The sequence below is a fragment of the Ranitomeya imitator genome, chromosome 1, assembly GCF_032444005.1.
Source record: "Ranitomeya imitator isolate aRanImi1 chromosome 1, aRanImi1.pri, whole genome shotgun sequence".
NCBI lineage: Eukaryota > Metazoa > Chordata > Amphibia > Anura > Dendrobatidae > Ranitomeya > Ranitomeya imitator.
The window spans coordinates 699774096-699798680 of record NC_091282.1 but is presented as its reverse complement, the minus strand read 5'-3'; the positions used below and the strand labels follow the sequence as shown (position 1 = coordinate 699798680).

Below are 24585 nucleotides of genomic sequence, written 5' to 3'. Positions count from 1 at the left end.
ACATATCTCTCTGATTTAATTGCATAAAAATTCAAAGTTGGAAAATTGCGAAATTTTCTACATTTTCGCCATATTTCCATTTTTTTCACAAATAAACGCAGGTAATATCAAAGAAATGTTACCACTAACATGAAGTACAATATGTCACGAGAAAACAATGTCAGAATCACTGGGATCCGTTGAAGCGTTCCAGAGTTATAACCTCATAAAGGGACAGTGGTCAGAATTGTAAAAATTGGCCCGGTCATTAACTTGCAAACCACCCTTGGGGTAAAGGGGTTAAACAACCATGTGAATAAAAGATTATTGTTCCTCTTGTTTACGGGTTGCGGATAATGCAACCCCATTTTATAGCTATCATGATTAGTGTTGAGCGATACCGTCCGATACTTGAAAGTATCGGTATCGGATAGTATCGGCCGATACCCGAAAAATATCGGATATCGCCGATACCGATATCCGATACCAATACAAGTCAATGGGACATCAAGTATCGGAATGTATCCTCATGGATCCCAGGGTCTGAAGGAGAGGAAACTCTCCTTCAGGCCCTGGGATCCATATTAAAGTGTAAAATAAAGAATTAAAATAAAAAATATTGTTATATTCACCTCTCCGGCGGCCCCTGGACATCAGCGGGAGGATCCGGCGTCCGGCACGGCTTCTTTCTTCAAAATGCGCGCCTTCAGGACCTGTGGAATGACGTCCCGGCTTCTGATTGGTCGCGTGCCGCCCATGTGACCGCCACGCGACCAATCAGAAGCCGCGACGTCATTCCTCAGGTCCTAGAAGGCGCTCATTCTAGGACTTTAGCTGAGGAATGACGTCGCGGCTTCTGATTGGTCGCGTGGCGGTCACATGGGCGGCACGCGACCAATCAGAAGCCGGGACGTCATTCCACAGGTCCTGAAGGCGCGCATTTTGAAGAAAGAAGCCGTGCCGGACGCCGGATCCTCCCGCTGATGTCCAGGGGCCGCCGGAGAGGTGAATATAACAATATTTTTTATTTTAATTCTTTATTTTACACTTCCGATACCGATACCCGATATCACAAAAATATCGGATCTCGGTATCGGAATTCCGATACCGCAAGTATCGGCCGATACCCGATACTTGCGGTATCGGAATGCTCAACACTAATCATGATTAATTATTAATGGTCTAGCAATCTTAGCACAAGTCTCCATAGCTAAAGCGATCCATCCGTATATTTATAGAGAGATGGTAATTGTATCCCAATGTGCCAGAATGGCGCAGATCTAGAAATGTTCTCTGTTAGTGCCAGCACAGGAAAAGTTAAGCATTTCTCAGATTATTTCCCTTCCGACGCCTACATCTATAGCTCTCTGGGTTGTATGGCAGCTCCCCCTTTATTTTTGTGTGGGTAGATTATATGCTTGACAGATTCTACTGAGCAGGTTGGGTGTCCACACCTCGAAGTTATCATGGCGTTGTACAGTACATCACAACATTCATTAGTATTGTACTTTTTCGGTCGTCTTAAATGATGTGCACACCTTCACACACAATTTTGTTTTATATATTCGCTTCTTAAATGCAAAGATAAGCAACTTTTTAAAGGATCTTCATTAATTATTTTCTACCATTTTGCTACTGTAGAGCGTCTGGACGTCCTATATCTAGCTGAGTGTCTTGCAAAAATGTTACAACTGCTCCTTTTCTTGGTTCTGATGGCACTCTCTTGCGTATTCCTTCTGTGTTGGAGATGGTTGCACACAGATCCACAGCAGAGAGGGAAGAAAGTATTCAGAGAGGGCAGAAAAAACTGGATACAGAATAGGAGGGAAAGTACATGGAGAGGAAGGTTGGTTCTGGAGCTGATACAGGAAAGGTTGCAAATTGCACGTCATAGGGTCTGAAAATAAATGAAAATTGCAGACTCAAACTTGGTGTAATTCTGATAGCTAAAGATAAGCACTGACGTGTAAAAATCCTTTTCTTATGGCGTTCCTAACCTTTAGGTAATACAATTTTTAAAAAATCTTGTAAACCAGGTAGTGGCATAAAAAAACCTCACTTCACGAGCTACATAGACCTTTATGGGAGCCGATTTGCCGATTTAGTTGCCTGATGTAGATTATCAGTAAGAAGGAAAAAAAAAAATGCCTGAGCCAGTATGATTTTTTTCTCTCTCTATTATTGTGCTCCTGGCATTGCATGTTTGTTTTGCTTTCTAGCATCATCTTCTATATACGTGGGACCTTTTCATTCACTCTGTTTCATGAGAAAGCCATTCCCAACTACCTTTTTGTCTCCAGTGTGAAAAAAAACCCTCAGAACATCAGATCACAGCTCTAAATGATTGTCTAGAAATAGATTGTTGTAAGGCTTGATATGACATGTTCCCGATGATCCCAATTTAGTACACTGGCTGCTTTTTTTTTTTCCTGATGAAGTGTTGCTGCAGTCCTGTCGTTACAGGCTTCACTGTTCCATTACGTTCGATTTACTGTTATTTTTTTTGCCTTTTTGTTACATATGTACAATAAAGATCAATATACATTTGACTCCTTTTTGTGGTTCTAAAGCGTAAAGTAAAACCTTTCAAAACCTTCTAAGTCTCTGTTCACATCTGCGATGGTTATTTACGCTGTTCTTCGCCATCCCAGCAGGAGGACCGTTCTGAATTTTTAATGGAATTTGCCACTGAGCTTTCCAAACAGATGTGAACAGAGCCTAAAGTTCCCCCCATACACATCGGAGGAAAGCTGGATGAACCTACCAACTCTATTATGCATGGGGGACTGTTTCCCCTCCCCCCACCCCAGATGGTTTTGGGATAGAGAAGGACTACATTGAATTACCCAATGTTTTTACACTAAATCCACTAGAGATGTCTGCCACCACTTCCCTCTCCCCATTGCAGACAGTTATTGAGGGTGTGTGATCATGTTTAGGTAGAAGGGCCAATTCTTTCAATCATTGTGAAGGAAGGGCAGTGAGGATCTGTATTCTAAATGGCGCAATGATCAGTCCAATCTGAAACCCCCCATACACATTAGACGGAAGTTGGACAAGTTTGACAGCGTATGGAAAGAAAATAACATTTCTGTATGATTGGTTCTGGTGTCGCTTTACATTTTTGGTGAAATTAGTTTAAAGGGGTCTGCACTATTGGACATCCCTTTCGTATAAAAATAACAGATACTTTCCATGACTGGCACCGTTCCAGCAATGCCGGCGGCATGTCTCCCGTAATGTTATGCCATGTGATCCCCCCCCCCATCGGCTGCAGTTCTCATACTTTCCGCCAATGTCTGAGGTTTGCCCAAAGGAAGTGGGAACAAAGCATCCAGTCAGCGAACAACTGCTAGTCTGCAGGGCTTACACGGCATAAGAATGTCACACGAGTGCCCCGCATTACCAGGTGCCGACATCGCTTGAACTGAGCCCGCACAGGAGGTGTGTTTTTCCTTTATTTTAGACTAGGAAATATGGTATTTAGGAAAGTGTTCTGAATTGGGGACCACACCTTGTTTAAAAAGAATCTCACAGTAGGATCAATCCTCCGAACCTTTGTATACGGGCTTACAGGTCACAGGAAGCTGAATAAATCGATACCTTGATATCTGTGATCCGATGTCTTATTCCAGAGAAATCCATGCTTTTCTTAATATGTAAATGAGCTGATAAGGTCTATGGGCCGGACATAGATCTCCCTGAGAATTTGCCTCCAGAGGTTATTATAAATGAAAGGAGGCATTACCGGTGTGAGACATGTAGATCAGGAGAGCAGACTGTCAGTCATTACATGTCTCACACTGATAACACCCCATTTAATTTATAATAAGCTCTGGAGGCAGATTCCCAGGGAGATCCATGTCCGGCCCATAGATCTTAACCCCTCATTTACATATTTGGAAAAAGGCAGATTTTTGTGGAATAAGACATCGGATTGCAGATATCAAGGTAACAATCGGCTCCCTATGATCTACATGCCGATATAGACGGTTCACCCTACTGACAGATGCTCTTGAAGAGTTAAAGTAACAGAAAAAAAAACCCATCTTACTGTGCTCATTCTTTTGCTTGTAAACTTGCTTGTAACATTTTACTGCAGACTGTTTATTCTGTGTGTGCATATTTGTCATTTTTTCCTTGGTAGACTCTAGATTTGTGTGGTATGCATGGTAGGTGGTAGAACTATCCTGTATTATAACCTTTCCTGGGATGAGGAAGGTCAGAATCACTGTGGGTGGCAGATTCCAGAAACTCGCCTTGTAACGACCTTTGTATTTTCCTTGCCCGGCACGTGGCACTCACCGCTAAACAATAGCTGCTGCATGGCGGGAGGTAAAACGAATACAAATCGTCCAACTCTTCACTTTTCTTATTGTTCATTGATGGTTTAAAAAATGGCGATTCCACTTGAGATCTGAGCTAAAATAATAATAATAATGTTACCCTGGCCGTTATTCACATGTTATGCATTGGGGTTGTAAGGTTTTAGTTACAGTAGATGTGGTTTAAATAGCCAGAGACATGCTGTGAATGTACAAACAGCAGTTTATAGCTGTAGCCATGGGTCTACATATGGATCTTGTCCATACGGGCTTTTAAAGCCACCATTCCTTTAATATAAATATATCTACTATATAATTGTCTAAGGGTCACTTCCGTCTTTCTGTCTGTCCTTCTGTCTGTCTTTCTGACTGTCACAGAAATCCCAAGTCGCTGATTGGTCGCGGCAAAACGGCCGCGACCAATCAGCGACTGGCACGGTCCGGCGGCAAAATGGCCGCTCCTTACTCCCCGCAGTCAGTGCCCGCTCCATAATCCTCTCCAGTCAGCGCTCAGAAAGGGTTAATGGCAGCGTTAACGGACCGCATTATGCCACGGTGTAACACACTCCGTTAACGCTGCTATTAACACTGTGTGACCAACTTTTTACTATTGATGCTGCCTACGCACAGGGCCGCCATCAGGGCATTACAACCATTACATGTGTAAGGGGCCCGGTGAGGAGAGGCAAGGAGGGAGGGCCCGGACTGACCAGACACGCAGTCAGCATGTCTCATACACTTTGGGCCCCACCTCTTTTCCTGCTGGTTTGGAGGCATTATGAGGTGATTGCATCGCTCCTGTCTGATGTGGTGCACTCACTGCAGCAGACGCTGCACAAGGACCTGGGCTTTTGCTCTGTCTGTGCAGAGCTCGGTGCCGCCTCCAGCAGAGGCTCCGCCTCCATCATCTCTCACCCTCACCTATTCCAGAACATGACAGCAGCAGTGACCGGAGCTCTGCAGGAAGAGATTGAAGCCAGTAAAGGTCAGCAATTCTGTGCTGCTGCCTCCTAGTGGCTCCAGAACTAGGGCTTCACTGGGCTGCAGGAGGGACCCCGGGGCCCCATTATTTCTGTGGGATCAAGCTGCCGGCACGGCCCCACACTACACTACACTGTCCCTCCATAACACCAGTGCTAGGAAACTGCTGTGTAGGAAGTCTCCCTGTACTGGCATCACTTGCAGTCGGGACCGGGGGAGGGGGTGACCAAGAGTCTGTACTGGAAGAGGAAGCAGCCGCTCCTATTACAGTATCCTGCTGTGCTGGGGGCTCCTCCTACTGACGTCTGCCCTGGCTGTCTGCTGGCCTGGGATAATGGTGCAGGTGGTGAAGGCCCTGCAGGATAGGTAAGTATATATAATATTGTGCGTATGATACTATGTGTATATAGTGTATGTAATATATAGTGTGCAGTATATGTATTTTCTTGTTTGTAAATAAGTGTATGGATATACTGGAGATGATCCTTGTATATGTAATAGTGTATCTGCAGTATATAGTGTAGTTAATGTATAGCGTACAGTGTGTGTATATATATATATATATATATATATATATGATCCTTGTATCTGTAGTATATATTGTACGTAATGTATAGTGTACAGTGTGTGTGTATATGTGTATGTATATATATTATAGTTCTATCAGTGTAGAGATGCCATGTCTGCAGAGGAGTGCTGCACTCAGTACCCTAATACCAGCACACAATGCATGTGTGTATTTTTATGAATTATCTTTAATAACACACCTCACCTATAATGCGTGAGAAGACGTCATATACTGGTATACTGTATGTATATATGTGAGCATTTTACAGGGCCGCCATCAGGGCATGACGGCCGTGACTGGCTTATGGGGCCCGGTGGGCAGAGGGGGCCTGCATCGGGCCCCGTCTCATCTGCTCACCGGGCCCCACCGGCAGCCGCAGGCTGAACCGGGCCCTTAGCGCCGACGCTGCAGCTGTTCAAAGCTATTGACGTGCGGGTGCGGGCCCGCACGTCAATAGTTAACAGCCGCCAGCCAATCTGAGGCTGGCAGCTGACGTCAGCCGCAGCGTGCGTGCATGTCGCCGGCGTCTGACATCATTGTCAGTCACCGGCGAGTGCACGCTGCAGCTGCGTGGAGACTTCGCCCGCCGCAGGAGCATGGCCAGGTAAGAAGAACTTTTTTTTTTTCCTTGAGCGGAGATCCGGGGGGCCCAGGGTAGAATGCTGGACAGAGATGGGGCAGAGTGCTGGACAGAGATGGGGCAGGATTGGAAACAGATGGGGCAGAGTGCTGGACACAGATGGGGCAGAGTGCTGGACACAGATGGGGCAGAGTGCTGGACACAGATGGGGCAGAGTGCTGGACACAGATGGGGCAGAGTGCTGGACACAGATGGGGCAGAGTGTTGGAAACAGATGGGGCAGAGTGCTGGAAACAGATGGGGCAGGATTGGACACAGATGGGGCAGAGTGCTGGAAACAGATGGGGCAGAGTGCTGGAAACAGATGGGGCAGAGTGCTGGACACAGATGGGGCAGAGTGCTGGACACAGATGGGGCAGAGTGCTGGACACAGATGGGGCAGGATTGGAAACAGATGGGGCAGAGTGCTGGACACAGATGGGGCAGAGTGCTGGAAACAGATGGGGCAGGATTGGACACAGATGGGGCAGAGTGCTGGAAACAGATGGGGCAGAGTGCTGGAAACAGATGGGGCAGAGTGCTGGAAACAGATGGGGCAGAGTGCTGGACACAGATGGGGCAGCGTGCTGGACACAGATGGGGCAGCGTGCTGGACACAGATGGGGCAGCGTGCTGGACACAGATGGGGCAGCGTGCTGGACACAGATGGGGCAGCGTGCTGGACACAGATGGGGCAGAGTGCTGGACAGAGATGGGGCAGAGTGCTGGACAGAGATGGGGCAGAGTGCTGGACACAGATGGGGCAGGATTGGAAACAGATGGGGCAGAATGGAGACAGATGGGGCAGGATTGGAGACAGATGGGGCAGGATGGATACGATGGAGACAGATGGGGCAGGATGGGGAGATCATATGGGGCAGGATGGGAGAACATATGGCTGACGCCAGGAATGAGACACACGGGGGCTAGGATGGCGAATATTACCATAGGGGCTGATTAAGGGATATTATTATTGCAGTGATGCATTTATTTTATTTTTTGAGTATACTGTTTTAAATGGGGGTCGTTCCTGTTACTGTGTAGAGTGATACTATGTCGCCTTCTTCATGTGGTGTAATGTAGAGGCTGGGAAAATTAAGTAATGTGTTCTACAAGCAGAACTCGAGATAACTGTGTTATTTTCTGCAGAGACGAGTCCTGGCTGGATGAAGTAATGGCGGTCTGTGCTGGATGAAAGATGAAGGACTTCACCTAGAGACGTCACTGGTGAGTCAGTGTTACCTATACACTGACACTATACACTGTATACTATATACAGAGGTCCTGTGTACAATGTCACCGGTGATCACTGTATTACCTGTACACAGACACTGCATACTAAGTACAGATCTCCTGTGTATAATGGCACTGATGGTGATAGTATTGTGGGTTTTTTTTTTTTTATTACTGATCAGTATTGTAGTATTCAGTCATTGGTGGTAATATGCGGTCTGGTCATGGTGTAGCGGTATTTGTTCTTTGTATTTTATATTATTCGATCACTGTGGTGGTAATATGTGGTCTGGTCATAGTGCTGTGGTATTTGTTCCTTGTATGTAGTATTATAGGTAATTTAAAAAATTGAAAAATAAATAAAAATATACCTAAATTGTATTGCATATTTTAACAAATATTTAATAGGTTACAGCAGAGAAGGGCATGGCCAAAAGTGTCTACCGTGTTATGGTGGCGGCTTAAAAAATCTTTTGGCCAAAACAAAAGCTGCCGGCTATATGTGTGATCTGGTGATGGGAACTGTCAATGTGTGATAGGTGAGAAGTGGAGATTTTCCAAGAGAGGTGGGACTGCGGACAGTTCGAGGGGTGGAGCCTGGAGGCGGGGTTGGGGTGGAGCCTGGACGGTGTTTCAAGGGGGCCCCGAAAATTTTGCCAGTATGGGGCCCCGAAATTTCTAGTGGCAGCCCTGCCTACGCAGCATCAATAGTAAAAAGATCTAAAGTTAAAAATAATAATAAAAAAATAAAAAATCATCATATACTCACCTTCCAGCGCCTGCGACGCTCCGGTGACCGATCCATTCATTGCGGTCTCGCGAGATGATGACATAGCGGTCTCGTGAGACCGCTACTTCATCATCTCGCGAGACCACAATGCCCTCTTGGGAACGGAGCGTCACGAGGAGCATCGGTAAACGCTGGCTGGATCCGGGGGCCGACGGAGGGTGAGTATATAACTATTTTTTATTTTAATTCTTTTTTTAACAGGGATATGGTGCCCACATTGCTATACAGGTCCTTCTCAAAAAATTAGCATATAGTGTTAAATTTCATTATTTACCATAATGTAATGATTACAATTAAACTTTCATATATTATAGATTCATTATCCACCAACTGAAATTTGTCAGGTCTTTTATTGTTTTAATACTGATGATTTTGGCATACAACTCCTGATAACCCAAAAAACCTGTCTCAATAAATTAGCATATCAAGAAAAGGTTCTCTAAACGACCTATTACCCTAATCTTCTGAATCAACTAATTAACTCTAAACACATGCAAAAGATACCTGAGGCTTTTATAAACTCCCTGCCTGGTTCATTACTCAAAACCCCCATCATGGGTAAGACTAGCGACCTGACAGATGTCAAGAAGGCCATCATTGACACCCTCAAGCAAGAGGGTAAGACCCAGAAAGAAATTTCTCAACAAATAGGCTGTTCCCAGAGTGCTGTATCAAGGCACCTCAATGGTAAGTATGTTGGAAGGAAACAATGTGGCAGAAAACGCTGTACAACGAGAAGAGGAGACCGGACCCTGAGGAAGATTGTGGAGAAGGACCGATTCCAGACCTTGGGGAACCTGAGGAAGCAGTGGACTGAGTCTGGTGTGGAAACATCCAGAGCCACCGTGCACAGGCGTGTGCAGGAAATGGGCTACAGGTGCCGCATTCCCCAGGTAAAGCCACTTTTGAGCTACAGAGAAGCAGCACTGGACTGTTGCTAAGTGGTCCCAAGTACTTTTTTCTGATGAAAGCAAATTTTGCATGTCATTCGGAAATCAAGGTGCCAGAGTCTGGAGGAAGACTGGGGAGAAGGAAATGCCAAAATGCCTGAAGTCCAGTGTCAAGTACCCACAGTCAGTGATGGTGTGGGGTGCCATGTCAGCTGCTGGTGTTGGTCCACTGTGTTTCATCAAGGGCAGGGTCAATGCAGCTAGCTATCAGGAGATTTTGGAGCACTTCATGCTTCCATCGGCTGAAATGCTTTATGGAGATGAAGATTTCATTTTTCAGCACGACCTGGCACCTGCTCACAGTGCCAAAACCACTGGTAAATGGTTTACTGACCATGGTATTACTGTGCTCAATTGGCCTGCCAACTCTCCTGACCTGAACCCCATAGAGAATCTGTGGGATATTGTGAAGAGAAAGTTGAGAGACGCAAGACCCAACACTCTGGATGAGCTTAAGGCCGCTATTGAAGCATCCTGGGCCTCCATAACATCTCAGCAGTGTCACAGGCTGATTGCCTCCATGCCACGCCGCATTGAAGCAGTCATTTCTGCCAAAGGATTCCCGACCAAGTATTGAGTGCATAACTGAACATTATTATTTGATGGTTTTTTTGTTTGTTATTAAAAAACACTTTTATTTGATTGGATGGGTGAAATATGCTAATTTATTGAGACAGGTTTTTTGGGTTATCAGGAGTTGTATGCCAAAATCATCAGTATTAAAACAATAAAAGACCTGACAAATTTCAGTTGGTGGATAATAAATCTATAATATATGAAAGTTTAATTGTAATCATTACATTATGGTAAATAATGAAATTTAACACTATATGCTAATTTTTTGAGAAGGACCTGTATACTATGTGGGCTGTGCACTATGTGGGCTGTGCCATATACTATGTGGCTGGGCAATATATTACGTGGCTGGGCAATATACTACATCGCTGTGCTCTATATTGCACGGGCAGTGTTATATACTACGTGGCCCTGTGCTGTATACTACGTGGCTGGGCAATATACTACGTGGGCTGTGCTACATACTACTTGGCTGTGCTACATACTACTTGGCTGTGCAATAAACTGCGTGGCTGGGCAATATACTATGTGGAAAAATTTGAACCACGCTTCGCTAATTGGTCGATCCCGGCCGGCCGAATCCTGTGTATAAATTGCATTATTCTGAAAACTTTGTAAATAAACTACATACAGATTCTAGAATACCCGATGCGTTCGAATCGGGCCACCAATTGAGATTGCCACAGATTGAGATTGTAATAAAAGGTGTCCAAGAAACTGTCAAAAAAGCTTACTTTAGTTAAAATATTTTAGACTGATGAAAAGTTGCAGTGCAAAATCAGGCTAGACATTCCTGGTATGTCCAAAATTTCTTAGTGGTTGATGCTTGTCTGCACGCTCTCTAGTTTATACCACCTATCAGTCTGCACACTTTCCTACAAATTTTGTCACACTTTGTTAGAGGGAATCTGTTAGCAGGTTTTAGCTATGTAATCTGAGAGCAACATTCTATCAGAGCAAAGATGTGGATTCCAGTGATGTCACTTACTGTTTTAATGTTTCAATAAAATCAGCATTTTATCAGCAAGAGATGATCACTACAGGACTACTTGGCACATGCAGAGTAGTCTGACCGCGCCCCCAGCACTGATTGAGTGGGCAGGGTTATACACAGATCAAGCAATGACCTCTCCTAGATCTCCAACAGCGAAAAGCTTATTATTTCATAACTGCTGCACCCAGTAAACTAAGTGACACATCTCTGGAATCGGGGTCTCTGTTCTTACATTGTGCTGCTGTCAGATTACACGGCAAAAACCTGCAGACAGATTCCCTTTATCTCCTATCCAATTCTCCTTTCCAATTGGCAACACCTTTTTGTCTTAGCTTGAGTCTGTAATTAAAATACCTGGTAAATGTGGGGCACTGTTAGTATACCATTTTTATTTCATTTTGGCATTTTATAGTAAATTCCCCTAACGTCTGCATTGCGTTCCATCATTAACGGAATGATGAAACCGAGGAGATCCAGAATCCGAGGAGATCCGGTGTTTTCGGCTTCTCCGAAGACGTGCTCTCATACCACCCGGCAGAAATGTCCCCGTAATATCATTGCTCTCATTGCGCCGTCTAATAACTTTTGAATTAAGGTTCTTTCTAAGACAAATTGCTGCATTTATCTGCTCGGATAATCCAGTGAATGAATGTGGGGCTGTGCTCTGCCGGCGGCACGGTAATAGTCTTTACATTATGGCATAATGCACTTTGTGATGATGTGAGCCGAGCCGTCCTGCCGATACACATCTGGGATGATGGAGTACACCGTCCATGCACTCTGGTAACTGATACTCAGCCGCAGAGGCCGTGCATTTAATAAACCAGTGGCTTTGTTTTATTTCTCTAGGGTCTGGTAATGGGGGTTTCATGCAGACGATTGAGAAGCTAAGCAGAAGCGGCGCGTATCAAAGAGAACATCCAGAAGCGCCATGTTACGGCAGGTAAGCCAATTTTCTTCAGGTCAGGGACAAGCACCAGGCAGACTGCTGACGGCTAGATGTATACACTGCTTTACATCCTAGACGACGTACGTTTCTTGCCATAGGCTTGTTTGGAAGAACATGAGTTTGAAAGCCGTTATTGGTGATTTATTACTTGTTCTAAGAGATGAGCGAGGAGGGATTAAACCACAGTACACACGAGGTGGGAGATGAGAGGTTAATCCCAATTTTCCACTGAGTTTGGTGCCATTTTTTTTATGATACAGCCATTTCTCGGATCAAGCTGGGGAATTTTCCGTCATCTTTTTCTTTCTTTGTGCAGTTGGAAAATTCCTATTTGACGGAACTTATGGAAGGGAGCTTCTCACCTCGCAAATTGATGGACTACTGCTAGCATGCTAGCATCAGTCACCACTTTGTAATCTGTGGTGCCTGACCCCTATGATCCTTAAAATGAGGGGGATGCCATGCTAGTTTAGTGGTGTTATCTCCTTTGCAGGTTTTTTCTGCATATTGATCCGTGGCGGCCCCCTGCGCAGTGAGTCCCAGGGCGGCCTGCAGCGCAGTGAGTCCCAGGGCGGCCTGCAGCGCAGTGAGTCCCAGGGCGGCCCGCAGCGCAGTGAGTCCCAGGGCGGCCCGCAACGCAGTGAGTCCCAGGGCGGCCCGCAACGCAGTGAGTCTCAGGGCGACCCGCAGGGCAGTGAGTCTCAGGGCGGCCCGCTGCCCAGTGAGTCCCAGGGCGGCCCGCTGCCCAGTGAGTCCCAGGGCGGCCCGCTGCCCAGTGAGTCCCAGGACGGCCCGCTGCCCAGTGAGTCCCGGGGCGGCCCGCTGCCCAGTGAGTCCCGGGGCGGCCCGCTGCCCAGTGAGTCCCGGGGCGGCCCGCTGCCCAGTGAGTCCCGGGGCGGCCCGCTGCCCAGTGAGTCCCGGGGCGGCCCGCTGCCCAGTGAGTCCCGGGGCGGCCCGCAGCGCAGCGAGTCCCGGGGGGGCCCACAGCGCAGTGAGTCCCGGGGCGGCCACCGGCATCTTAAGTAGGGCTGACTGCAGTTTCTTGCATTGCTGTACATGGGAAAATGAAAACTGTATGCAGCACTGCGGCACCTTCATTCTCGGAATCAGCAATGATCCTACAGATTGGCTGTGCACTAGTGATGAGTGAGCGTGGTGCTTGGATAAGGAGTTATCTGAGCATGCACGTGTCATAATTGAGTGTTTTTGGCGTGCTTGAAAAAAAATGCTTGCCTCCCTGCAGCTGCATGTCTTGTGGCTTTTCGACAGCTGCAACACCTATAGGGATTCCCTTACAAACAGACCATCCCCGCATGTGTTGTGGCTGTCGAACAGCCGCGGCAACTCGAACATTTTTTTGAGAAAACACTGTTAGGACACAAGCACGCTTGCTCATCACTGTTCTGTACCAATCATTACAGGGATTGTCGGGTCACAGGATATTGATCACCTGCAAATTGTAGCACACTTTAAAGACTGAGCTGCATGGGAGACTAGTTGGAGAGGCAGGTCCCCGGCGCCTTCTCCCCGCCCTCTGCCAGTGACTGACGGGTCTCTCTATACAAGCATGTAAAGAGAGACCTTTCACTCAAGTTCAGTCATTAGTGGATTCTGCTGCAGGTAAATGACATGTGCCTGCAATGTAATGTTAGGACTCAAACCCCGAAAAATATTATCCTACTTGCTGATTTTTCCACCCACTGAAGTGCTTCCATGCTGATCTCACGCCATCCCGGCCTCCTCTGGTGACGTTCATCCCATGTTATCATTGGGCTTCATAGAGAGGTGATGCCCCAAGACTGGCATGGAAACGCTGCTACCAGGCACAAAAGAGAGGAGTATTCTTTTTCTTTTTTGTGAAATCCGCAGGGGAGGTCCTCATGATTTGGACCAAATCTGCTGCTGGGACTTCCGTGAGGATAATTGCAGATTGTAAAATAAGTCCTATATTTTTTATTGCAAAATAATTTTTTCTTAAAGGGAACCTGTCACCCCAAAAATCGGGTGTGAGGTAAGCCCACCGGCATCAGGGGCTTATTCTGTAATGCTGTAGATAAGCCCCCGATGTTACCTGAAAAGGGAGAAAAAGACGTTAGATTATACTCACCCAGGGGCGGTCCCGCTGCTGGTCAGGTCGGATGGGCGTCTCTGGTCCGCTGCGGCGCCTCCCATCTTCATTACAAGACGTCCTCTTCTGATCTTCAGCCACGGCTCCGGCGCAGGCGTACTTTGCTCTGCCCTGTTGAGGGCAGACAAAGTACTGCAGTGCGCAGGCGCCGGGCCTCTGACCTTTCCGGCGCCTGCGCACTGCAGTACTATCCTCTGCCCTCAAGAGGGCAGAGCAAAGTACGCCTGCACCGGAGCCGTGGCTGAAGATCAGAAGAGGACGTCATGGAAAGAAGATGGGAGGCGCCACAGCGGACCGGAGACGCCCATCCGACCTCACCAGCAGCGGGACCGCCCCTGGGTGAGTATAATATAACGTCTTTTTCTCCCTTTTCAGGTTACAATGGGGGCTTATCTACAGCATTACAGAATGCTGTAGATAAGCCCCTGATGCCGGTGGGCTTACCTCACCCCGGATTTTCGGGGTGACAGGTTCCCTTTAAGAAGGTATTTCTGTACAGAGCTACTCTACCGTTCAGCATCTGAGACACTGAGTGCTGATTTACTGGGGTGGGACATCTCATAATGTGCTGGCCAGATATCAAAGTAAAACATAAACAGTCTATGTCCTTGTGGGCCTGGACTATGCAGAAAAAAATCATGTTTCCAAAAGTAAAGTTTTCTTTGATGAAGATTACGTATCTTTAGTAACTCTAAGCTTCTTAAAGGGAATCTGTCAGCAGATTTTTGCTACCCCCATCCGAGAGCAGCATAACGTAGAGACAGAGACCCTGATACCAGCTATGTGTCATTTACTGTGCTGCTTGCTGACATTTTGATAAAATCAGTTTTATCTGCTGCAGATCTACCAGTTTTCTGAATAATGAGCTCTGTATAACCCCGCCCACATCACTGATTGCCTGCTTTCTGCTTTTGCACTGTATACAAATAAACCGGCCAATCAGAGATGGGGTAAGTGACACATCGCTGGAATCAGGGTCTCTTCCCCTACATTATATTGCTCTTAGATTAGGTGGCAAAAATCTGGCGACAGATTCCTTTTAATGTTTTTCAGTTTGGCAAGTTTTCTCCATATAGGCCACATACTGCACTGTATTTGGATATCTTACGTGGACTTGATGGTCCTCTGATGAGCAGTTGACTATGTGACATTTGCAATGTCTTCCTCTCTTCTGTATTTGAGCCTTCCTTGCCCCTCTTAGAGGGTTTGTACAGTGCCTACTTTATAGGGTTAATGGTCTTACAGTTTGCAAAAGTATACACCATGTGAAAAACCCCTGGCATATACTTATAGTTCCATAAGTACCAATTCACCAGATTGGCCTAGCAGGCTTATCTAACTGCATAAGGGGAGTCCCACACGTCCAGATAATTCCGGCACCGGAAAAATCGGTACCGGAATTATCCATGTCCGTGTGCCCGTGCGTTTCTGTGGCACATCAGTGTGGCACACGGGCGGCACACGTGTGCCCACTGGGTACCACACGCACCGTGCATGAGACAGCGCTAAAGTTTAGCGCTGTCCCCTGCATCTGGTGTTGAAGCCGCCATTCATATCTTCTTTGCAGCAGCGTTTGCTGTAGAGAAGATATGAATATTCTTTTTTTTTTTTTGTTTTTTTCTCTCGTGTTTAAAATAAAGGTCCATGTCCCCACCCCCCTCCCACCACCTGTGCGCCTGCCCGCTGTTCTTAAAATACTCACCCGGCTCCCTCGCTGGCTGGCGCTGCTTCCTGTCCTGGCCGCACCTTCTACTGTATGAGCGGTCACGTGGGGCCGCTCATTTACAGTCATGAATATGCGGCTCCACCCCAATGGGGGGTGGAGCCACATATTCATGACTGTAATGGGCGGCCCCACGTGACCGCTCATACAGTAGAAGGTGCGGCCAGGACAGGAAGCAGCGCCAGCGAGGGAGCCGGGTGAGTATTTTAAGAACAGCGGGTGGGCGCACAGGGAGTGGGAGGGGGGTGGGGACATGGACCTTTATTTTAAACACTAGAAACAAAAAAAAAAAAAGGAATATTCATATCTTCTCTACAGCAAACGCTGCTGCAGGGAAGATATGAATCGCGGCTTCAGCACCAGTGGGGAGGGACAGCGCTTACTGTAGCGCTGTCTCCTGCACGGCACACGGACCACGTCCGTGTGCGGTATGTGTTTTACACGGACCCATTGACTTTAATGGGTCCATGTAATCCGTGCGCTCCCACGAACACTGACATGTCTCTGTGTTTGGCACACGGAGACACAGTCCGCAAGAAATCAATGACATCTGAACAGATGCATTGATTTCAATGTGTCTACGTGTGTCAGTGTCTCCGGTACGTGAGGAAACTGTCACCTCACGTACCGGAGCCACTGACGTGGGAAACCGGCCTAAGAAGCACATCAGAAAGTACGTTCCTATATATTATAAAACTCTGTGTCCTGCTGGTTTGTTTCTTGTCGGTCTATCCAGATTGTGACCAATGTTGGTTGTTTGTCATGAAAGCATATGGCCAATTGTGGTCCTCTTACACGTTCGTCTGAACCCACTGATTTTGGCAGGGTCAACTGACCATCCAGCGTGTATGGGGACCTCCTACCTTTCCACCGATAGATTATGCCAGGGGATATAAGGATCAGATCCTTTGGTGGGGAGATAGGATTCTAGTGGAGCCTGGAGCAAGAGCTGTCGGAGAAACAATCGATTGGCAGACCACTATCTAATGTGTATGGCCAACCGTAGCCTTAGTCCTGTAATCTCGGTGCATCTAAAAAATACCATGGCTTTGCAGCCATCTGTCTGACACTAATGGTCAGTTCAATTTCCTATTACCGTACTTGCTTTATTGCAGACATGTATAAGACGGTTATAACTTGTGGGAGATTATTGATCTCCACTGCTATAACAAGCCACCATAGTATCCAAAATCTTCCAAATATAAGTTTAAGGTTTAGACGCTTGCCTGGTAATTAGTGGGTTAATGACTCTGGGGACCTGATCTTTTCTGGCAGTATGGGCCTTTTCAGTGCTCTCTAGGTCTCTGTGATTTACCACTTACCGTAACCCACGGAGAAGGTTCGGATGTCATGAAGCGGTGTTGGTTTTGGAGTTGGGAATCCTGCGTCTCCTGCAGCCATCTTAAATAAAACAGTTGTCTCTTCGGCTCGGCGTCCCGTGCTCAATCTTTCCGATTCCCATCGGCCCTGTCTAATAATATTGAACTTTCCATATTCATTTCCCTTGCATGTCAAAATGAAGTTGTCGTAATGCGTTTTTGAGGTGGTTTATTGCGGTTTAATAGCTATTTTATGGCTGCCTTGAGACGTCCTCGGCAGAATGGAGGCATTATTTGCTCTGAGGTGCCCGAAGAATACGGCTTTCATTTTTTTTTATTATTATTATCTAAAAGTAGCAAGTATTGTTCAGCCTGGGAACAGCACGGTGGTATAGATTTGCGTTCGCTGGTAAATATAGTGACAGCACAATATGTTCCTGTTGGAAGGAAATGTCATTTTTGCTTGGCTTGACTTTATAGAGGTGGTCGAGGTTTAAAAAAAAAAATAAAATAGCAAATCTGTTTTTCTCCTCTGAAAACGTGCCATACTTGTCCATGGACTGTCTGGTATAGTCCAATGCTTTTTTTTTTTTTTTTTTAAATTTTAGTAACTAGAGTTGAGCAAAATGATTGAGGACGACGTCAAGTCAATGGTACTTCTTGGCAGCTCGTCCTAGACGCCTGTGAACGTCCTTGGCTGACTCCCAAATGCTAGCATCCTGGGTGACCCCTTGGATTACTATGATGTCACCTGAGGCCAGTAATCAGAAGAAGCGCCCATGGTGCCATCCGAGGAATTTTGACTTGGAGTACCTGGACACGGGACCAAACATTTTTCTCAACTGTAACGGTATGTGCACGCGTTCCAGATTATTCGCGGATTTTTCGCATTTTTTTGGCGGATTTCCTCTGCAAAAGCGCTTAACAAAACGCATACATTAAGCATCCCATTTTTAATGGTTTCCGCAATTTTTGTGCACATCTTGCATTTTTTTTCTGCAAAAAAAAAAAAAAAAAAAACGCAGAAAGATACGCAGCATGTTCATTAATTTTGCGGATTTTAAGTGGATTTCCCACTATATTATTGCATTGAGAACCTCCAGAAAAAAAACGCGAAAAATCTGCACAAAATACGCGATAAAAACGCAAAAAAATGCGTGCAGAATTCCTGCGGAAAACCTCAGGGTTTTCTCAGGAAACTTCTGTGTACTTTCCGGACGTGTGCACATAGCCTAATAGTAACTGCTTTTTGTTATGTAATCTGAGAGCAGCATGATGTAGGGGCTGAGAACCTGATTCCAGCATTGTATTACTTTTTGGTCTGCTTGCTGTCATTTTGATACAGACCCTGTTTTCTCTACTGTAAATCTAGCAGAACTCAGAATGCTGAGCACTTTATAACCCCCGCCCACACCACTGATTGGCAGCTTTTTGTGTTTAACCCTGCCCACACCACTGGTAACTTTTTGTGTATAACCCCGCCCACACCACTGATTGGCCGATTTTCGTGTACACTCGCGTATATACGTTTATTCTGATAAATTTTTACTTCCTGTATAAATGATACAGATTTGTAACCCAAGGTCACTTTGAGATTTTGGTGATGCCATTCCAGTTTCAATTTTGGGATTTTGTCAGTGAAATAATGTCTCTGGGCTGGTCTGTAAGCAATTTGGCTACTAAAAAAAGATTTATTACTTTTGACTAATTGCTTTATTAGGGTAACTATTGGCCATTTTCTGGAAGAGTGTGAAATTCGAGGAGTCGGTGAGGGACTTTTGCTTACTCACTGCACTGCCGTGGTGGACTTTAGTAATGTTCTGAGACTCTAGTAATGGAGGTGTAGCAGGGGGGAAGCTTGGCATATACAGTGTTGCTTTATTCTTTCAAATGAGATCCCACTGTTAGTTGTATGATGTGTAAAGCTGTTGTCCCCTACACAAACTACCACGTCTCAGTCACCATATTTCCTCCATGTGAAGGAAAATGGCAGCTATACTCTCCTCCGGAGCGCGCACTGTTCTACTGATGTCGGCACCTGCTTTCTCAGAGCTCATGTGACATAATGCTACGCAAGCCCTGCAGCCTATCAGCGGCTGCTTCACTCCATCGGACGTAATGTAAATCCAGGTGCAGTCAGAGAGCCGCAGATCCTCTCTCTTCTTCCAGGTGTCCATTTTGTACGAAAGAAGTTAGTGCAGCAGCCACTGATAGACTGCAGGGCTCACTTGACATAATGCCACGGGAGCCTCTGTGCCTGTCGCATCATATGTGAGTATAGCTGTTCTATTCCATGGGGAAAAATATGGTGATTGGGAAGGGGTTGTGGACAGCTCCTTAATGTGGTGGTCAATTGAACCTAAAACATGTGACACAATCACTGTAGAAACATTACTAGCCTTCGCAAAAGAAGCCATCATCCCGGCTGCAATGTCTCTCTGTTATGTCTGTGTTCACTATATTTTACCCCTCAGTGACCCTTACTGCATTATGTGAACTTGGGATCATTTTTAGACAGTCTTCATTGGTTATTTGGTGTGATTTCTCCTGATTCGTCTTCATCACAGTGAGATGGGCAGAAGCTAGAGGCTTTTGCATATGGCCTCCGTTGACCTTGCATGGCTTTTGCCGTGATCCTCTTGCAGTAGTATCTTCTACGGTAGCACTTATTATTTTTGAGGGTCTCCTCACAAGGTATCTTACTGTGTTTTTTTTTTTTTTTTTTTTTGTGATATCATATTCCATGACTATTAGAATTTGGAGAACATTACACTGTGGAAATCCTATTATTAGCTTAATTACCTTCAAGCCACATTTACAGATCACTAATTGTGATGTGAGTTTTATGATGATCTTGTAGGACAACCATTATGATGTTTAATGCTTAGACAGAATGTCGAATAGATGTGAGACATGAGCCCCAAGCAGGTCGTTGTAGAAAGTCATACTGTCCAAAATTGGCAAATATTCAGTATATTGAAAGTATTGCTGGGGTACTAACATAAGTTCAGTTCCTGCACATGATGCCGTGAACCTCATAGTCACCAGAATTATTATTTTTTTTTTAAATTATATATAGATTTCATCACTTGACCAGTTTGTTGACTTATACAATACATGCCGGGATGTGAGGGAACGTTCCAGCTCCTATAGTGCTGGCAGTATGCAAGGGTAAAGGAACTGCTCCCTAAAAAAGGATTGAAAGTTATAAGGCATGAGAATTGGGGTGGTTTCTGGACATTTAAAATTGCTGATGCACAAGAAGCAGTTTCACCCCATTGTAAAGTATTTTGCAGGCAAGACCATATATATAGTAATTTGTGTGACTCTGCATTTACCTCTGAATCGCATAATGTTCTTTTAATCATGGAGAATTCATTTGGGGTTTAAAAAAAAAATCCTTTTGACACCTTCTTGTGTATCAGCTGGTGTCTAAAACCAGGACCAAGATGTCCATATTCTTCAATATGGTGGACAGTGGTGGATTTCTTGTTGTGAATGATGCGTGGTCGGAGTGGAAAACATCTCTGATTCAACAATTTGGTCAAATGTTTTCCTAACTTGTAAGAATTCAAAACGTCTGACCGCTGGCCAGCTAAAGCCACATGTACGACTGTTCCTTACAAAAGGTCTTTAGATCCATGGAGTTCCCATGGATGTAGTGGAGCTGGTGATTGTAGGAGGTCATGTTTTGCTTCTCTCGGTGGATAGAATCCAGCACAGTTCATACTTCTGTCATAAAAAAGAAAATAAAACAAACAAGAAGATAGATGTTTTTGTGTCATGATTCTCAGTAGGTTGTGATCCCCACCTCGGGGAACAAACAATGAATTCTCGTCACATAACTCCTTATGTTGTGACCTAGAATATGACTCAAGCATTCCTCCACAGCTCTGAGGGCTGTTGTCTATTCATTGTTCTGCAAGACGTTCCCAAAATAAGCAGAGGACTTAATAGGGATGCACTGGTGATCTGTGTGATTCTATGGGGGCAGCTGTGAGTTACTTGGGGAGGTTTAGTTTCTAAACCCCCAGATAATCTAGTAATCTACTCAGCAAATTGAAGCTCTCACTGAAAAAAAACACACATGTGGGTGGGAGGTGAGGGAGAAATACTTCATATGATAAGGCAGCACGGTGGCTCAGTGGTTAGCACAGCAGCCTTGCAGCGCTGGTTCTAATCCCACCTTGGACAACATCTGCAAGGAGTTTGTATGTTCTCCCCGTGTTTGCGTGGGTTTCCTCTGGGTTCTCCGGTTTCCTCCCACATTCCAAAGGCATACTGATAGGGAATTTAGATTGTGAGCCCCATTGGGGACAGTGATGATAACGTGTGCAAACTGTAAAGCGCTGCGGAATATGTTAGCGCTATATAAAAATAAAGATTTATATTTTATCTGCATTGTTTTCCTAATGATGGTCATGCATAACCGCTAAAGGAAGCCATTGGCCATTAGTCTGCCTTTGGGGGCAGCTTAAAGTTACAAGGAAGTCCGAGCATTGGAGCGTGTTGGATTCCTCCGAGATGAGTGCTGCCAACAGTCGCTGTCATCGATTTTATTGTCCTTTGTGTATATCTGGAATAGGTCCAACAGAAAATGAGCCACTGTTTGTTAGATGCTTTCTGGTTTATAGGGGAAGGTCCAAAGCAGAGGACTCCCTCTATAATGTACATATCCGTATGCTTTGGCTCTTATGTCGTCCGTATGCTTTGGCTCTTATGTCGTCCGTATGCTTTGGTTCTTGCGTTTTATTCTATTCGCATTAATGTGTGCAACGGTCAGATTTCTCATTAGTGCCTATTGTTTCATGTCCTTTGCTATTATGTCTGCCCATGTTAAGTTCTACACCACGGGCTGTGGATCTAAACGTAGAGTCTCCTTTGCACCGTTCCTTCTCTATATGTTTTCTGGCTTGTTGTCACGCACATGTTGGTATCATATGCTACGGTTGTCAGTTCTCGATGTGTTAAGACGGATTGTCACATGAATTAAGCTTTCTCTGTAACATGTGGACCAGCAAAGGTTGCTTCGCTTAGAAGGTCATGATATCAGTATAATTATACTCTATGTGCCCCATAGTGTCGTGGTCGCCAGCTGCTCATTAACTGCTGGACAAAATATACATATCTGGCATGTGAGCTGTAGCCTTATGATTCAGAACATCTGGATGTGTTACAAAATAAACCATTTTAGTATTTTAGTTTCCACCAGCATCAAAATCCTCAATGTAATTCTGTGGATAATAAATTTTTCGCCATTTCGTACGATTTCCTAACCATGAAATGGCCTCTATTCAATAGAGCATCCCTTCAAATTTGCAGATTATTTCACAGCGTGTAAATGGGGCAAGTGTTATGCATTTCTTATATAGGGCCATTATATTCTGCAGCGCTTTAGTCATTACCATCGCTGTCCCCAATGGGGCTCACAATCTACATTCTCTATCAGTATGTCTGTGAAGTCTGGGAAGAAACTGGAGAACCTGGAGGAAACCCACGCAAACACGTGAAAAGCATACAAACTCTATCTATCTATCTATCTATCTATCTATCTATCTATCTATCTATCTATCTATCTATCTATCTATCTATCTATCTATCTATCTATCTATCTATCTATCTATCTATCTATCTATCTATCTGTGTGAACTGGGCCCATGTGCTGGTCCTCTGCAGAGAAATGGTTTCTGTGGGTGGAACATGTTCTCTATTATCTTCTTTGTTCCATCAGACTCTATCCCTATAAGCATTGCTCCACTGCACATAGGGCACCTAAGCAAATTGTCCCATTTCCACATTTATCCCCCTTTTATAGGCCCGAGGATGAATGTATGGTTTTGGGGGATCCGGCTACTGAAACCGAAGTCTGGAGGTCACAGAGTCCCGTTTCAATGTATTGCAGATCCAGTTGATCATTATTCTATTCTGCTCTCTTAGTTTTGACGCTTCCAGGGCTCTTCACTAAAATTGAATTTGTTTGGACTTCTATATGACGGCAGTATCTTTCTTTGGGTTTCTACAGCACATTTGGCCTCCTGCTTTTATTACTTGGGATGATGCTTCTCGGCAAGTATTATGATCTCCCTAAAGATCAGTCTTGGAGCTTGATTGATACAAGCTCATTTTTAAGCAAAAGGCCCTTTAACACACCCAGATGGTGACCTTTTATACAACTTTTGCATTTCCTTTAAATATTGTGTGGGCAAAATTATGTTGCAAGTTTTATTTACTTTTTGTATAATATTTGGATATCGGGTCCCATATATTGTGTAAGAACCTGGCAGAGCTTGAATTGCCCTCCTCGTAGCCAGAGCTTGCAGTCCCCATATACCGTACATATGAAGGATGGATCCTTCTGCTGACATCTCTCTCCAGACTCCATCGTACAGATGAACACTTGGCTCAGGTGAGAATTCCGCACCCAGACTCTGACAGTGAATTATCTCCCGGAGAGTACAAGGATCGGCAATTGGACACCCAACATTGCGAGTTTTTCTCCCACATGATTATCATCTGTTTGGGGAGTGTCAGGAGACCACATAGAAATCGGTATTTCAGCCATCTTTATTCTAATGGTTATGGGAGTTTTAAGTGATCTTATTTTTACCTTTAAAAGGAAATTAATGTTTCCTTTAACAAGAAATATGGCTTCCGTGAATGTTTGTTAGTTTGCCAAATCATCTGCAAGACCCCGAGTCCTTCCGACTTGTAGAAATCCTGTAAGGTGATTTTTTTTTCTTTTTTTTTTTTCAATTTTATTTCTTTCTGCTCTTCAGTTTGGTTTTTGGATGGTAGCGTGGCTGAAACTCTGCAGACAGTGCAGTGGGGGGAGGCTCCTGCTGCAGCCAGTTATCCTACTGTCACTCATACAATCGTGGTGAAGAGGAGGAGGACAATTTGTAATAATTGTGTGATGAAAATAGGAAATTAAGGGAGGACTGGATGGGATGGTTTTACATTTTTGTGCATCATCTGTGTGCACTGCTCCTTTCGAGTAACTGTCCATATTTTAATAAAAATAGTTCTCCCGAGTGCAGTTATTTGTAGCTTTCTGGTTTTGGTGGCATCATGTACAACCTTTTTTGGTCCGAGAGCCAAATTCTAAGATTATACCTCTCCCATGCACCGCATAAAATGCTGATCCAAGGTATATATTGACAGAAATATGCCACTATCTAATAAGTGGGGGCTCTAAAGATCGTCCTCTGCTTTACTGTTCAGCTTAAAAAAGGGAGTCAATTTGGCCATTGAGTGAGTGCAGCTATCCCCATAGTTTGAGAGATACTACACACAGGAGTGGTTGGGGGCTGCACCCAATGGCATTGTGGGTGGCATATGGCCCCCAGGCTGCAAGTTGTGCCTCCCTGATTTGAAGTCTTCCTATAAAATTCTGTTAGCGCCTACTGTGGATTTACACTGGGGCACGCGGATATAGTACATGTGACCGTACA

The 24585-nt window shown here is 45.1% G+C and overlaps 1 protein-coding gene across 15 annotated transcripts in view; it reads left to right on the top strand.

Annotated features, from left to right (window-relative positions):
- SIPA1L1 (signal induced proliferation associated 1 like 1) overlaps nt 1-24585 on the top strand; it is a 353323-nt gene that overhangs the window by 77763 nt on the left and 250975 nt on the right. For 12 of the 15 annotated variants that reach the window (XM_069731481.1, XM_069731472.1, XM_069731464.1 and 9 more), the window contains exon 2: nt 11865-11958. The exons of the other annotated variants lie outside the window; for them this stretch is intronic. The gene's annotated coding sequence lies outside the window, so the exon portion shown is untranslated. The remainder of the gene's footprint in view (nt 1-11864; nt 11959-24585) is intronic. 15 annotated transcript variants of the gene reach the window in all.